General features: G+C 33.6%; 1 protein-coding gene across 2 annotated transcripts in view; it reads left to right on the forward strand.

The window, feature by feature from the left end:
- The window catches only part of ERBB4 (erb-b2 receptor tyrosine kinase 4), a 1,141,529-nt gene that overhangs the window by 917,482 nt on the left and 205,940 nt on the right, over positions 1 to 18,107 (forward strand). The gene's annotated exons all lie outside the window — the stretch shown is intronic.

Below are 18,107 nucleotides of genomic sequence, written 5' to 3' on the forward strand. Positions count from 1 at the left end.
AAGCAGTCTACTGATTTTAAAAAAAGCAAAGAAAAAGTATATATATAGTGTGTGTGTGTTTGTCTAGTCACATGCACTATTTCACCACTTCTGGCTGACTTTTTCATTTACACAGACACAGAGACAATAACATTATGGTAGCGAAGAACCTAAAGAATGTGTGGAAAACATGTGGAAATGTTACACATGTACAAACTCCTGTATTTTAATGTCAACTATAAACCATTAAGCCCCTCAATAAAAAAAAAAAAAGAGAAAGAAAGAGAAAAAGAAAGGAGGAGAGAGAGAGAAAGAGAAAGATAGCACAAGAAGGGAAGACATCGCTCAGCAATGGCATCTCTTGTTGGTTCCCATGTGCTTAGTACTGCACCACTCATACCTGGTTCTATTTAAACAAAGTACTTAGGTGTTTTGCTAGTTTGAGGCAGATTTGCAATTGAAGCATTTCTCATTTTACGAGATTTAAATTTTACTGATTTATTCATTTTCATTTTATAGGAAAGAGGGAAATTGGGGGAGGGTGGAAATAAGAGAAGGAGAGAGGAAAAGTGAAGTATTCTGCAGGTAGGAACTAGGGGCTTGAATCCAGGTTCTTCACATGATGATGTGTGCACTCAACTAGGTATGCCGCCACCTGGGTTCCTTCTTTTTATTTTTAATTGACTGTTATTGGAATAAGACTAGCTGGTTAGAGGTGGGGTATATAGCATAATGGTTATGCAAACAGACTCTGGTGCCTGAGGCTCCAAAGTCCCAGGTTCAATCAATGTTCTCTGGTGGGGAAAAAAAAAAAAAAAGGAAGGAAGGAAGGAAGGAAGGAAGGAAGGAAGGAAGGAAGGAAGACTGGTTAATTTCAGTAGTCCTTTTATCTCCTTGGTTAAAAAATGTCTATTATTTATGACTAATGATAATTTTATATTTTATTTCCTAATATTTAAATTCCCTATTAATTATTATCAACTCTTCTGATAATTGTGTCTTATACTAATTTCTGGCATATCTTAAACTAGTTTAATCTCTTTTTTTTTTACTATCAGTGTTTTATGCCTACATTTTCTGCTTTTCTCTTTCTGTGGGTTCCAAAGTTCATTTGTCTCATCTATGCAAAACTGCATTTTTTCTACATTTACTTAACATTTTTTATAATAGTTCCTACTTCTACCAATTTATTTATCTTTTCTCTTTCTAGTATGCATCTCCCCCCAAGCTTTTCTTCATCTTTTTTTTTTCTTAGAACTCTAAGACTTGTCAGAAATCCAATCTTTTTGCTTTCAAGTTTTTACTAAATAATCTTCCACAACTGGCACAGAATCTCTCACAATGAAGATTCTCAAGGCATCTTGATTAATTAGCATTTTCAAACATGTTATAACCTACAACTTAAGATATATTATTATTTAATTCTATGGAAAGTTCTTCCAGAATAGAACAATGAGGAAAAACATAAGGTGAAACTTGGACTAAGTGCAATGTATTACACTAAAGCATAGGACACTGTGGGAGGAAGGAAAGAGTTGGGATAGAGGATCACTGGGCTCATGGTTTATGGCTGCACTGGAGGGACCCAGGTTGGGGGAAAAGTGTCTTGCAGAATCTGAGACAGCTGTCTTGAGAAGGGGAGAAGTAGTATTTGTATGTCAACAACTGTACTATAAACCGTTAACTCTACAAGAAAGTATTTCAATAATCTGTCTGGAAATGTAGTTGACTGAATGAAATGATGAAAGATAAAGCCAGAAAGTCATGATAGGAAAGAAGAGAAGAACCTCATATGTTCAAGGAAGGTTTCCTCCATTATCTGTCCTATTCTTTTCAGCATATAAACAGATATTTGTATTATGTAATTCCTAATCTGAAAGAGTGACTTTTCATGTCATTCAGATAAAAATCAAGGGGCTTATCTGCATAGTTCAATAGTGATATCCCCATTATCTTAAAGATTCTAATTATATATAGGAAGAATCAGCATCTTTATTCATCTACTTAGTGGACTCTAGAAAATTTTGTAGTTTAGCGTTTTTGAAGTTAATAACATCACAATAGATTCCATTAGTGAATCTTGTAGGAAATAGTCAATCTTTTCAACTATTTCAGAATCATACTTGGGAAAAAGAGTTATATTAAGATTATAATTATTAAAGAGAATGTTTCAAAATGTGCTTAAGGTAGTGTATCCCTTTGCTCTATGATGATATGATAAAGAAGTCTCATTTTTGGTGAACATCCTCTTCCAATATTTTTTTTAGTGTAAAGTGCTTCAAAAAATATTTATCCTTAATGTGAATTTTTTTCAAGTTCACTATTTAAATTACATTGCCACCCCATTTTCTTTAAATGTTCATATTTAATGAAGCAGAATATCTATATGTAGTATGAAATGTATAGTTTTAAAGACATCTCTTAGTAAAAGTTGAAAAGTTAGGAGCTATATTGATTTATTAATAGTTTTCACAACAGTAATTCAGAAAAGAATGCTAAGCTTTGTGGACATTTATAAATTGATAAAGTATTCTGTGCTGATGAAAGAATTCAAGTGAATTTATTTTTGCTAAAATTAAAATGGACATTTGAGTATAACTACCCACTAGTAATCAGCTTTAAAAGAAGTATATTTCATTTAGTGATTAATTTAGAATTTAGTTCACACAATACTCCAGATATACTTCACATTTTTTGACTGGCATAAGTAAAGCTCTACCTAGTTATTTGATTCATAATCTCAGTCATTCTAAACTAACAATAATTATATTGCTTCTCCCGGGATTTTAGAATTTGAATTGAATGAAAATAGTTTTGTGTTACAGTAGAGAGTATATTTTTTTAATGTAAAATGAAAATGTATTGATGCGTAAGTCAGAGGGCTCCGTCATGAGGATTATAGATTTCTTTGGTGTTGAGTTGACTTAAGAAAAGTGTATGTATGGGTGGGGGTAGATAGCATAATGGTTATGCAAAGAGATTATTATCCGAAGGCTCGGAAATTGCAGGTTCAATCCCCCTCACTACAATAAGCCAGAGCTGTGCAGTACCCTGGTCTTTCTCTCTCTGCATCTCTCTCAAAAATAAAATAAAGAAAGCATTTAAAAAGAAGAAACTCATTCTTCACAAAACAGTGAGTTGCTATTGTTAAAAAAGTATATGTATGAACAGTTACACCTATTTCTTTGAATAATTTAATAGATTTATATGCTTGTAACTTGCTTGAACATTTTTTTTTTTGCATAATAGGTTAACCTGGGTAGTGGCAATCATAATTTTAAGGCGAGATTACAATTATAGATCTTCAGGGTTTGAACATTTACTTACTGTTTTCTTGTACTTGTCATATTCTCAGTAGAGAAAATTGTAAATATATACTTTTCATATCATCTATGATAGAAGTAGTTGTTATACAAGTTTTCTTTTTTTGCCTCTAGGGTTATCACTGGGGATGGTACCTGCACTAGGAATCCATTGCTCCTGGAAGCTATTTTTTCCCCTTTTGTTGTCCTTGTTGTTTATAGTTATTGTTATTATTGTTGTTGTTATTGCTGTTTTGTTTTTGGATAGGACAGAGAGGGGGAGAGAAAGTCACTTGCAGACCTGCTTCACCATTTGCTCCAACCAGGATTCTTATGCTGGTCCTTGTGCTTTGTGCCATGTGCACTTAACCCGCTGCGCTACTGCCCCGACCCCCTTCAGTATTCTTATCCTTATTGTAGAAGTGTGGTTGTCAGAAATTTGCTACTACAAAAAATTTAAGTATGACATGATAAAGATATTGATGATTTTAGATGTGTAAAGGTTCTCCTCTGGTGAAAGTGTAAAAACCTCTGTACTGTGCATGATAAATAAAATCTACCACTAACAAAGGTGGTTGCATTTTAACATTTCTGCCAGCAGTATATATGCCAGAACATGTATCCTCTTGGCTTATATAAGATATATGGTGTCTTTAAACCTTTGGATATTTGTCCAACTTGAAAAGTGACAAATGAATTCTATTTTTATTATTTGTTTTACTTAAAACAACGAAACTTAATTTTTTTTGCAGCTAAAGTACAAAATCAAGATATTTTCAGGCCATTGTCCCTAGGAAATTTCAAGGTCCTCTCTTGCCTTTTCCCACTTCTGGTAACTCCAGGCATCCGTTGGCTGATGCATTACTCAAGTTCATTTTCCCATGGCCATTTCCTGTAAAGGCACAAGGCATGTTGAGTATTAGATATATACTCTGCACCAATATGAATTCTTCTTAATAATTTTTATCTAGAAGAAACATTTTCAAGTAAGAATAATATTCTGAGGTGTTTGGGCATAGAACTTTAATAAATCTTGGAGGGGACCGGGCGGTAGCGCCCCGGGTTAAGCGCACGTGGTGCAAAGAGCAAGGAATAGCATAAGGCCTGGTTCCAGCTCCTGGCTTTCCACCTGCGGGGGTGGGGTTGGGGGTGGGATTGGGGGTCATTGATTCACAGGCTGTGAAGCAAGTCTGCAGGTGTCTGTCTTCCCCTTTTATTTCCTATCCAACAACAGCAATGGCAACAATAACATTAAAAACAACAACAAGGGCAACAAAAATGGGGAAAATGGCCTTCAGGAGCAGTGGATTCATAGAGCAGGCACCAACCACCCGCAATAACCCTGGAGGCAAATACATAAATAAACAAACAAACAAACAAACAAATAAATCTTATAGACACAAGCTTCAATTTATTAGAATTGTGAACTATCTTGTCCAGTTTTTTTTTTTTTGCAATACTTAGAGGGAAACTCATAGCCATACAAGGCACACATTAGAGAACAAGAAAAAGCTCAAGTAAACAACCTGACTGGATGCCTTAAAGACTTTGAAGAAGAGGAGCAAAGGAATCAAAGCTTCCAGAAAAACTGAAATCGACAAAATTAGAGTGGAAATAGACAACATCAAAAATAAGAGAACCATACAAAAGATCGATGAAGCCAAATGTTGGTTCTTTGAAAAATTAAACAAAATTGACAAACCCTTAGGGAGGCTCACTAAAAAATAAATAGATAAATAAAAATAAAATAAAATAATCTTTAGGTCCTGGGTAGTGGTGCAGGACCCTCTAGAGCTCATAACCAGGTGCATGCACAAGCACTCAGGTTTAGGCCTTTGGTCCCTATGCACAAGGGAAAGTTCATGAGCAGTGAAGCAGTGCTGCACCTCTCTCTCTCTCTCTCTGTCTCTATATCTATCTCTACCTCTATTTCTTTCTCTCTGCCTCCCCCTTCATTTTCAATTTCTGTCTGTCTACAAAAAAATATACAAAACAAAACAAAAAAATCAAATGTTCACCTAGTGGATTCAAAGTGCAGGCACAAAGTCTTAGCAGTAGCTCTGGTGGCAACAATCATAACAACAGTAAATAATGATCATTTTAAGTGGCCTTAAAAAATAGAAATTAATGAAATGGTTACCATTTCAACATACTTTTTTTTTTTTTTTGCCTCCAGGGTTATTGCTGGGGCTTGGTGCCTGCACTATGAATCCACTGCTTCTGGAGGCTATTTTTTTTCTTTTGTTGCCCTTCTTATTTATCATTGTTGTTGTTATTATTGTTGTTATTGTTGGATAGGACAGAGAGAAATTGAGAGAGAGGGAGACGGGGGGAGAGAAAGATAGACACCTGCAGACAGGCTTCATCATTTGTGAAGCGACCCTCTGCAGGTGGGGAGCCTGAGGACTTGAACAGGGATCCTTATGCTGGTCAGTGTGCTTTGCTCCATGTGGCATAACCTGCTGTACTACCGCCCAGTCCCCTTAAACATATTTCTTATAGAATGTTTATTTTTATCACTAATATGTAAATATTAATTTTTATTTAAAAAACCTTAATCTTCCAAGGAAAGTTTCCTTGATTTCGATATTGTCATACATAAAATAAAAGAGGTTGCATTTGTTGATTAATTTATTTAATTATAAAAATTCAATACATATTAATTTAAGTAACACCTCATATAATTAAATATCTTCCTACTTTTTTTTAGTTTCATAAATAATTTTGTATATTTGCTTTTTAGAGTATGTTATATTAAGAGTGAACATATTTTACATCATATAGTAAAAATGCTATAATTAAGCACTACAAAAATAATTAGTAAGCACACATAAATCGATTTGTATTTCTGCTATGTAATGAAGAAGATAAATTTGTTTAAGGCTATGTATCAATATCGCATACATAATAAAATAGACATATACTGTACATTTAAAGTCAAGATATTTTTTCATGTTTCTATAAAAGTATTTCAAGACAATGTATATTTCCATGTTTCTTATTCATATCCGTAGTTTTTACTTTTTATATGATAAATTCATGGGTGGAAATCTGTAAAGTCCACTAATAAAAATTAATTAAAAACTAATTAAAACTAATTTAGGGACTGGGTGGTGGCACACTTGCTTGAGGGCACACATTATAATGCACATGACTCAGCTTCATGCTCCTGGTCTTTACCTTCAGGGGGAAGCTTCAGAAGTGGTGAATCAGTATGCAGGCATCTCTCTGTCTTTCTCCCTTGCTCTTCTCTCCCCTCCACTCTCAACTTCCCTGTCTTTATACAAAATAAGTGAATAAATAGATAAATGAATAATTTTATTTTAAAACAAATAAAAAGAAAAGTAGTTTAGTGATCCAAATATATTTTAATCTACTTTTAGTCATGATATATCACATCCTTTCCAGTGAGGAATAAATGTTAAATCAAATAAACTTGTTCTACTGTGCTAGATTTTATTGGAAAATAAATATGCTAAAATGTTCTAGCATTTGTTTTATATATTTTTCAATATATAAAAGGATTGGGCTACATGCTTATGTTCTTAAAGAACACATATATATTCAAATACAACTGGTTATTTGTCCAGTGAATTGCACATTTGTAACAGCAAATGTTATGTGCGTGCATGGATTGTAAGGAATAAAAAAAGCACAAATTGCCAAGCAATAATGCTAATATATTTGAAAAGTAGTGTTCCAACTGATAGATATTGTGTATCTATCAACCAAAGAACTGTTTTCTTTTGGAAATACACCTAAATTAAATATGTAAGCTGTGTGTTGAAAACATATCAGTTTATAATTGGATCTTCCTTTAGGCCATTGAAACAGACATGCTAGACATGACTTTTACTCTTGCAATTACCTTAAAATTAATAGGAGAATATCTCGTAAAATATTTTTTACTTTCCTAATAGTCTTTATTTTTCTCAAGAAAACTTGTAGTGAAATGAAAAATATAACTTTAAATTGCCTTTTAAATTGTTTGGATTTCACTATTAAAGTTTCAAACCTAGAAGGTAAATTCAAAATAGCAATTACTTTTTTTTTTTATTCGAGTGAACATTTTTACGTGCCTGAAACAAATGAAAAATGTTGTCAATTAATACAATTGACAAAAACCTCAGTGGCCTCTTTCTAATCATCATTATAATTTATTACATTGTTTATACTAGGATTTCTAATCTACTGAACATGAGTTTTAATTCACTTTGCACTTTTAATTATTTATTTATTGGGTAGAGACAGAGAAATCATGAAGGAAAGAGGAGATAGTGGGTGAAGGAAAGAGAAACCTATGCAGCTCTGCTTCACTATTCATGAAATAGTTTTCTTACAGGTGGGGGCAAAAGATGTGAACGCAGGTCCTTGTGCATTGCAGTATATGTCTTTATCAAGTGTGCCACCATCTGGCTCTTCATTTTAAACCTTAATTAAAATTACTTAAAGTATAACCCCACAAACAGGTATTTGCTACAAAGAACCATAACATCATGATTAGTAAACAGCTCAATACAGTTTATTTTTAATTTAAGAAATGCAATTTAAGTTACCATAGGGATAATAGTTGCCCTTTACTTTATGCATGTTTTGACCATATTTCTCTTGGCTGGTTGTATAGTTCTTCTAAAGTTTATCAAGAGGTAACAATAATTCTAATGCTCTGTCATAAGAGATTTAAAAAAAAGAAAGAAGAACATTATCTTACTTATTTCTGTATAGTTAATTGAATAAAGTGATTGAGGGAAGTAAAATAAGAAGTAGGGTATCTAGGCCTAGTAATAAATATATGATTAGACAATTTATGATGCCTTCTTTAGGACATTCTGCTAGACTGCCATGCTTATTAGGCCTAAGTCTAATCATAGAAGCCTATTCAGTACCTTTACTTTGAGGTATATAATTGTCCTATGGATTCATTTACACATGCACCCAGTCCCCTAGGCCCTAGCTTGTATCTAGTATCTGCAGCTTTGTTAGAAAATGTGAAATGGAACTAGTATTCACATGTATTAGGAAAGATTTTACCAGGTTAAACAAGTAATGTTAGGGCCAAGAGATTGCGTAAGAGGTGGGACTTGTGCCTTGCCATATCCCTGGGACATCTGTTCAAGTCTTGGCACCACATGGATTTGTTACAGAAGGAAGGGATACTCTGATGTTGTGCTGTGGAATCGTTATTTGTGCCCGAGTAAGAAAATCAGCATGGGAGTAGAAAATTGTCTATGTGTGAATTACAGGATCTCAAAAAATAATGAAAAATAGAAAATTTGTGCTCTATATATATGAAAGGCCTTGCTTGATAATATAAATTGGTTGAAGTTTCTGTTTACCATTGTTCCTTTTAAAATTATTTTGAAAATTTATAAAATCTTTTGTTCTCAACCATTTTGCCACCTCATGAGAACATTTATTCATCATAAGTACTAAGTGAAATGTTTTTTTTTCCCCTGTGAGGACAATGAATGTTTATGAAGTGAAACTATTTAGTGAATGGTATGTGATACTCAGTTTATTGTTAATTTTTAGAATATGGTTGAATATAGATTATCAAGTGAATTTCTGATAAGACAAATTTTATTATTTGATGTTTTCTCTAAAATATACATTGTCCTATTGGAAACTCTCCATCATAACCAAACTGTCTATAAATCTTTCTTTTCAAAGATATATGAAATTCTTTAGTAAATATTTAATGAAATATTTTAGTAGTTTCATCACATTTTCAAAAAAACATGTAAGATGTGCAAAAAATTCCTTAATTTTAGAAGTACCATAACTCTCTACTTATATTGCAGATAGTCTGAAGCACATAGCTTCTGTAATCACACTTAACATTTAATTGCATAGTTTACACTTAAAAATCACTGAAGTTGGTTTAGAAGAACCTTCAAACACATGCTTTCTCTATACTCTGATTTGAAAAATTGATATAAATTTCAGGTTGTGATGTCCTAGTACATGTTTTAACATCTGTGAATTTGAATTTATATAAATTTCAATTAAAATAGCTTAAAGATGAAGAATTTATTTTTTACAAGTGGGTTTTGCATACTATTTGAAATTCTGATGAATAATCACTCTGAGTAAATGAACTTTGTTTTTTACTTTTAATCTAAGTAACCTATGTTAAGTGTGATCATAAATAATAATTTTCTGTTTCCTCTGATGAAACAGACTGAAACAAATATTTCTTTAGAGTTCAAGTGCCAGAAAAACATTTTCTAATATTCTAAAATTTTCATCATCGTGTCTAGTGACTATTTTTTTTTTTTAATTCTGAAAGTGATATATAGGTTTTCAGATTATGTCAGCTTATTCTGGTTTTTAGAGGAAAGACTTAGGTCAATAACATTATCATCTTAAAATCACTGTTTCACCAGACTGGAGGTGTGAATCAACCTGGCAACATGCATATCCATGGAGAAGCAATTACAGAAGCCAGAACTCCTACTTTCTGCACCCACAAAATAATTTTGATCCATACTCGTGGGAGGGAGAAGTGATAGGAGGAAACTGATAAGAGGGCTCTGAACTTCAGCTACATCAGGAGCCAGAGAGAGAGGATGAAAAGGGGAGGGACGTTTGCTTGTAGTAATAGGGTTATGTGTGGCTTGAATGGGAAAAGGGAATGGGACCTGGACGAAAAAGGGGGGGCGATTATGTACATATGTAGACAGATAGTTGTAGAGATGATAGTTAACCCATGTCTGCAACCTTACCCGAGCTTCTGTGGCTTGCAATGAAGGGATTGGGGATTCAGAACTTTGATGGTAGCAACTGTATGGAATTATATTCCTGTTAACATGTAATTTTGTAAATAAATATTAAATCAATAATAAAATTAAAAAATCAGTTTCACACAGGAACTTCGCAAATTCTAGAAGCAACAAAACTATATGAGGATCACAAGTGGCAAAAAAAAAAACAAAACCAGAATAGATTCAAAGTTAGTTATATCTCCACACATTGAGACATAAAGAACAACATTATAGCAATTAATTGAAACTTCATACAAAGCTGTTCTTAGAATATGTTGACAGCTAACTAGTGTGACTTTGCTTGTACTCTTCCAGAATTAAGCAATTAGGTCACAATATAAGTACTAATTACATGAGAAGGCAGAGGGATACGTATGACCACTACAGTGGGTCAAACTAACACATGAAATTTGTTGGGGAAAGAGCTGCAGACATATGTGATTAATGTATTATGAACAAAACACAACAAGTCATGGAAAATAAAATAGATGTGTCATCTCTTTAGAGAAGGGAGAATTAAAAAGATATCTCTGCTTGAAAGAGACATCAACTTTTAGATTGTTTTTCATTATCCACAGCATTAATTCTACAAAATTATCTATTATTGAAAGGTCAAAAAATAATAGTAGTTGAAGAAGTAAATCCCAGACCAGAGGTTTAAGTTTAAGAGCATTTAAAAAAAATGTGTCAACTTCAAGCTGACTAGGATTCTTCAAGATGCACTGTCTCTGCTTGTGCCCCATTACTTAATTTATGATCAGAAGCTTCCCGCCCATTCTTGGCTTCAAATTCCTTTCCTGTGATTTATTCTGGGGATAATTGTGCCAGATTATGTGAGTTTTTTGGTCAAAAATCTTGAGTTGATTCTCATTTTGCTTAGAATGAAACCCAGATAGCAGCCTATCATTTCAACTTTTCCATCACCTAGTCCTTTACACCTTAACTTTAACTAATTAAAATAGCCTGGTTTTAACTAATTAGGCTATAAATATAATTAGATATAATTACATTAATAATTAACATAGCCTATAATAATATTAATGATAAATAGTTACATTTGCTAAAATGTATACACTTCTAAAGAATATTAAAATTAGGAACATCAAATAGTATTTTTTAAAAAATTGTACCATTGTGTACATTAATAATGAATAGTTGACTATTTTTTCTTCAAAATATACATTAACTCCCCACAGTTAATCATTTTTTTTTATTTCTCCCTACAGTTATTAACAAGATAATGTAGGGCAAAGTAACCAATCTAGTGCCATGCACTGCTATTATATTTGAGTCTAGTGATGGTAAATATAATAATAATGAATTGACCTTTTGTAGTGTCAGAATTCTAGACAGCCAAGATAATATTCCATTTCTAAAATATCTGTTAACTTTAAGTGGTTGGTTTTATGTGCCTATTCAGGATTGGATGTCATCTCTTCTTGCAGGAATTCTTTCTGAGGTCTTCCTTTTTCCACTGCCTCTTTCTAGCCCCAGTGCAGTGTGTGCCTAATCACAATGACAGACATTACTTTGACTCATAGTTTCCTAAAGCAAAGACCTTACCAGTAGGGGTCTTCTGTAACACTCTGTATTTTCTTTCATGGTTTATTATAGATCCTTTGCCTTAGTGTGTGGTAATAGTATTTATTGCTACAACATTAAAGTATAAATAACATTAATGCAGGTCTTCTACTAGTTACTGCCTTTCACTGAATGCCCTTGACATCAGAATCAGTGTAGAATATTAAAATAGCATCGACATACATATTTAATAAAAGAACTTGCATATAAATCATGGTTTCAAATTTAATATATCTGATGGTAATAATTAAGTTCATTATAAAAAGCAGAAGCGATAAGAAAGAAATGACAGGACAAATGATTTCTATATATGAATTATCCTATAAGAGCACGAGGCAAATAAATGACAAATGGAAGATTTAATTAAAGTCACTCACTATTTTATTTTGAATGAATCATAAAGAACATAGTTCAGCCTGTTCTTTTATCAGAGGCAAATTTTGAGATAACTTATTAGGTAATGTGGAGGTGGGGTTCTTAATTTTGCTTTGTTTGTTTATTGTCACATGACTTTATAATGCAATTATCATTCATTAGCAGATTATTCTTGAAGACTTGAAGCACAATAAACACTTTTCTTTAAAGAAGACATAGCATCTAGATAAGAAGAACTGAATATGAATTCCCCTAATTATACAAAACAGCAAATAATAAAGTTCTACATGATTAAATTACCAAGACTACTAGAGTCTGGTATTTTAAAGCAAACTTATTTTTTCAATTTATTGATTGAGAATACTGTAAGCTAGTTCTTCTGTGCAGAAGTGAAATTAAAGCTTCTTTGTCCCTTCCCACAAAGGTAACTTAGCATTTTCTTACTGAATGATACATTTTAAGTAGTTGAGGCTAAATTATTATTATTATTATTATTTGCTGTTGTTGTTATTGCCTCCAGGCTTGTTGCTGGGGCTTGGTGCCTGCACTAAAGAATGAACCCGCAGCTCCTGGAGACCATTTTTTTTTTGTCCATTTCTGTTGTCCTTGTTGTTGTTATTGTTGTCACTGCTGTTGTTTTTGAATAAGACAGAGAAATTGAGAGAGATGGGGAAAGTAAGGAGAGAAAAATACAGACACCCGCATACCTGCTTCATTGCTAGTGAGGCGACCCCCCCCCACAAGGGGGAAGCCGGGGCCTCGCACTGGCATCCTTGACTGGTCCTTGGGATTCATGTCATGTGTGCTTAACCTGCTGCGCTAATGCCTGGCCCCCATTCTTTTATTATTTTTTTTTTATCATCGTCACTATGTTATCGTTGGAATTTGATACATGCATGATGGATCCACCACTTCTGGAAGACATTTTTACCTTGCTTTGTTTTGTACAGAGAAATTGAAAGGAAAGATAAGGCTAGGCAGGGAGAGAGAGAGAGAGAGAGACACCTGCAGCACTGCTTCACTGCTAGTGAAACTTTCTTCCTACAGGGGAGGGCCAAAAGCTTGAACTCAGGTTCTTGCACATGGTAATAATGTGTGTGCTTTATAGGGTACAGCACCACCTGGCTTCTAGTTATAGTGTGTTGACTTAACATAAAATATATCTAGTAACAGAATTCTGTTCATGAAGATTCACATTCATAAAGTAATTTATCAGTGATAATTAGGATACTATGACAGTGGCCACAAAATCAGCAGAGTCTAGCTGGTTACCAGTCATTACTAATAGCTCATGAGAAGACCCTGTAGTAGAAAACATCTTCACTGTGTATTCAATAAGAATAATATTCAGGGCGGTAGCGCAGCGGGTTAAGCGCAGGTGGCGCTAAGCACAAGGACCAGCAGAAGGATCCCGGTTCGAGCCCCCGGCTCTCCACCTACAGGGGAGTCACTTCACAGGTGGTGAAGCAGGTCTGCAGGTGTCTGTCTTTCTCTCTCCCTCTCTGTCTTCCCCTCCTCTCTCCATTTCTCTCTGTCCTATCCAACAACAATGACATCAATAATAACTACAACAACAAAACAAGGGCAACAAAATAAATAAATAAATAAATAAGAAAAAAGGGAAAAAAAGAATAATATTCAATAATATTCAAATATTGTTCAAATATTATTCAAATATTCTAATAATATTCAAATTCTAGGCTACTTACTACAAGGTCTTGAAAATCATTTGACATTTTAAAACCTACTTTCTTATTAATTATCCATTAATTACTTAATAATGTCATCTGAGCAATATTGTCCTAGAAATAAAAGATTTAGTATGTAAAATCAATAGTATTTTGCCATCATAATTTCAGAAAAAAATTTATTATTATGATTTGATGGAATTTTAATAAATGACTCTAGAGGTACAAGAAATATGGTCACTATAAATGGCTATAGATAAATAAAACATTAGTTTTCCCCAATAGATTAAGTAACCTTTATAAAAATTCATTTTAATTTATAGACAGAAAACTATAAAAGCAATAGACATTGTTTGCAATTGTTCCATTATCCCTAGTGAATTCGTAACCTTAAGTTATTTCTTCAAATTCTTATATAATTGTGATTTAATTCTTTATAGCATTGTTCAGGTTCCTATTTGGAAGATTCATTTTGGACATTGATGAACTTGTTTTGTGTCAGTCTTAAAATGTTAATTTCATACAATTCTGTGACTTTAACTTTGCTAAAACTAACCTCCCATTTGTAGAGATTTTTTTGTCCTAAATATAAGCATTTAATAATACCACTTGGTCAAGTCTGTTATCTACTTTAACCCCTATGCTATGTAATATTAAAACTTACTGTGGTTGCTGTTTGTTACAGGACATATTTATGTAGTCTTTGATAAATTCTCCAGCAACTTCAGTAGCTACTTTTGGCCTTCTCAGTTTATGATTATTTCATGTCAAATATGGGAACAGCAATTTCTAGCTCTCCAGGAGGCTAAAGAGGAAGCAGAAAAATTTCTATATCCCTAAAAGAAAATTGTCAGTTTGTCTTTAGTCAGTTTTTCTGTCTTGAATTCCTAAGTACCTCCCTGGACTTCAAAGGATCAAAATGGGGGGACAGAGCGGTAACGCAGCAGGTTAAGTGCCCATGGCCTGAAGTGCAAGGACCAGTGTAAGAATCCCTGATGAGCCCCTGATTCCCCACCTGCAAGGAGGTTGCTTCACAGGCAGTGAGGCAAGATTGCAGATGTCTTTCTCTCCCTGTCTCTCTCTTTCCCTCCTCACTCGTTTTTTCTCCAGCAATAACAATAATAGCAATAACAACAAGTGCAACAAAATGGAAAAAATGGCCTCTAGGAGCAGTGGATTCGTAGTGCAGGCACACAGCCCCAGCAATAACCCTGTAGGCAAAAAAAAAAAAAAAGTAAACAAATCAAAATGATCACTCACTCTGCATTATCACCTCTTTCCCCCACCTTTTGACTGTGTCTTTACTACTCGACTATTTCATGCCTTTGAGATTTAATTTATTTAATACAAATGTGGTTATACTTTATACCATATTACGTGCTTTATTTGTTTATTTAATTTTTAACAGACTACTACACAATTCTGGCTTAAGGTAGTTCTGGGTATTGTCCTGGGACCTCCAGAGACTCAGACATGAAAGTCTTTTGCGTGATCATTCTGCTGTGTCTCTAGCTTTTATATTTTAGTGGTTGTTTCTCCTCCAAGATGAAAGTTTCAAAAAAGAATCACTGTGTAAAGTCATAATTGTTCTTCAGTAAATATTTTAAAGTGAGTGAGTATACAACACTGTCATAGAAAAATGTGATAGTGTGAAGAGATAATCAGTTTTACTTGGGATTAAGGTAAGGGGAAAGACATGGTCAGAAAGTAGAATTCTACTTTATACTTCTTCTAACATTCTTCATTGTATATCATTTTAAGTAATATTTAAATCTAAGATGCAATCAGTGGTTGAATAATATAGAAGAAAGAGCTCTGAAGATGGAAAACTTCTAACTTTAAAGATGAGAGGTTTTTGGTTTTTTTCTTTTTTTAATTTTAATTTTTAAAAAGTAAACACTGATAAAGCCATAAGATAAGAGGGGTACAACTCCACACAATTCCCACCACCAGAATGCTGTATCCCGTCCGCTCCCCTGATATATTTCCTATTTATCCCTCTAGGAGTATGGACGTAGGGCCATTATCGGGTGCAGAACGTGGAAGGTCTGACTTCTGTAATTGCTTCCCCACTGAAAATGGGCATTGACAGGTCAATCCATACTCCCCGCCTGTTTCTCAGATTAGAGGGTTTTAACCTCAACACATCAGACCCAAAAGGATGGCACAAGAATTTGGGCAAGAGTGCTAAAGCCACAGAGCAATGTGGGCACATTTCACTTGATAGCATATTAATTCAATATAACTGCTGTTCACCTACTTGCATAAGTAAAAAATTACTATTCAGAATGTGAAGGAACAGATGTAATTTTATCTATTTTATTATCTGAGTGCCATCTGTAGCAAAACAGGTTTATAAAACACTGTCATGGACTACTCAGTTCATTCCATTTTTCATCACTGCCATCATCATGATTTTTTTCACTACATTATGATTTTTTTCTCTAGGAAAGTCATTAGTTTCAAATATTCTCTAGTCTGCTCCCTGTTGCATTAACACAATAGTATATGTCTCACAAATTGTCTATTTTTCTTTTCCTCTCTCTTTATCTTCTTTATCTCTGATGCAATTTGATTTCCTCATTTTCAGCTGGAAGGTATTGAATTCATGGGGCATAGACATAATGGAACTGTGAAAATTTGCCTAAAGTTAGCATTAAAGAAATAGAACATCCCATACGTTTTCACTGGTTATATGTATTTATTTCCATTTTGGGAAACTGCTAACCAACATGAGTGAGAAAAGAAGCTTATGTTACAGAGTTTAAAAATCTGAGGTCTGGACAAAATGATATCATAATGTGACACATGTTATTGTTCACTTTTATTATTGTACAGAAATGTCTTTCCTTCAGACAGAAATGGAGATACAAATAGGGTAGAATAGAGAATAATGGCACACATGCTTCAGAGCTTTTTGTTTATACCCTTGTAGTTACTTGGCAGTTTTTACAAAATGTCCCTATTCAAAACAGACCTCATTATTAAGAAAAATGTTCTTGCTTTAGAGTTTTAAGTATAACATCTATTTCATCACTCCCCTTTATCCAATGAAAACACCTACCATATTATATATATATATGAAGAAAGAGAAGGAATAATTTTATTTCTGAAAAGCAGATAATGCACCTGTCAACTTATATTTATTCCAGTGTCCTTTGGTGATGTTTTCTAATGACAGCAGGAAAAATGCCAAAATTGCTTTCATAGATCCACACAGCGATAGATAACAGAGAACATTATTAATTTTAACGCAGCTTAATTTATTGAAGCCCAGCTCTCCGTTATTAGAATACTGGAATTTTTTTCCCCTTTCTATCCCACTCATCACTCTAAATGAAGCCACATTCTTTTTCCTTATCTATTCCCCCCAAAAAAAGCCATCTGCTATTTCCTTTATGAAAAAATAAAACCTACAATTAGTGTCTTGTTCACTTTTTTCTTTCTCAAAAGAGAGAGAGAGAACTATTATGCAAATACTCTGCAATTTTGTTTCAAATACTCTTTGTAGTGTGATGAGCAATTTTCCTTAATACAACCCCAGCTTTCTGCCAGGACTTACTAATAGATTTTTTTTTAAAGAGAACTTTTTTTTTTTTTAAATATTTATTTTATTTATTTATTCCCTTTTGTTGCCCTTGTTGTTTTATTGTTGTAGTTATTATTGTTGTCGTCGTTGTTGGATAGGACAGAGAGAAATGGAGAGAGGAGGGGAAGACAGAGAGGAGAAGAGAAAGATAGACACTTGCAGACCTGCTTCACCGCCTGTGAAGCGACTCCCCTGCAGGTGGGGATAAAGAGAACTTTTATGTGACATTTTTACAGTCTTCTGGTGTAAACTTTTTAAATGCATATTTAGAATGAAATTATCATTGCTCCTTGAAGAGTAAAGAGAAAGGAAATCAAATTGTTTATGTTTCATCCAAAAAGAAGCTTGAAATAAACTCAGATCTTTTCTTTTACCTTAAATTTGGTCATTTTAATTAACCTGAGGGTTCTTAGGCAGATAATACTCTAAGGAAATCAGAAATATGTCTATAGTTTTTGGCTTTATCTGAAAGTATATCTTAAGTGCTAGTAGTTTCCTTCTAAGGGTAAATCTGTTGTTTGGCTTTAGTTGTACCTCAGAACTAAAGTGTATTTTGAAGTCAATTCATTCAAATGTAATTGATGGCAGGAATTTGCCTCTGTCTTCTTAAAAAGTCAAGGATCTGCAGTTCAAAGTACTGATAGACCTAAAGTGAAACAATTGCAGTATTGTTACTATCATAAAAAACAGCACTGCGCTAGGAATCAGAAATACTGACTACTGAAACCGGCCCTTCTATTTAGATGTCATGTTAAATCCAGCAGTGAAACCACTGTGTGTTGGCATCTTGATTTTACATTTAGAGACTGCAGCCTCCTACACTGCTTCT

This window comes from Erinaceus europaeus, chromosome 7 (assembly GCF_950295315.1).
Source record: "Erinaceus europaeus chromosome 7, mEriEur2.1, whole genome shotgun sequence".
NCBI lineage: Eukaryota > Metazoa > Chordata > Mammalia > Eulipotyphla > Erinaceidae > Erinaceus > Erinaceus europaeus.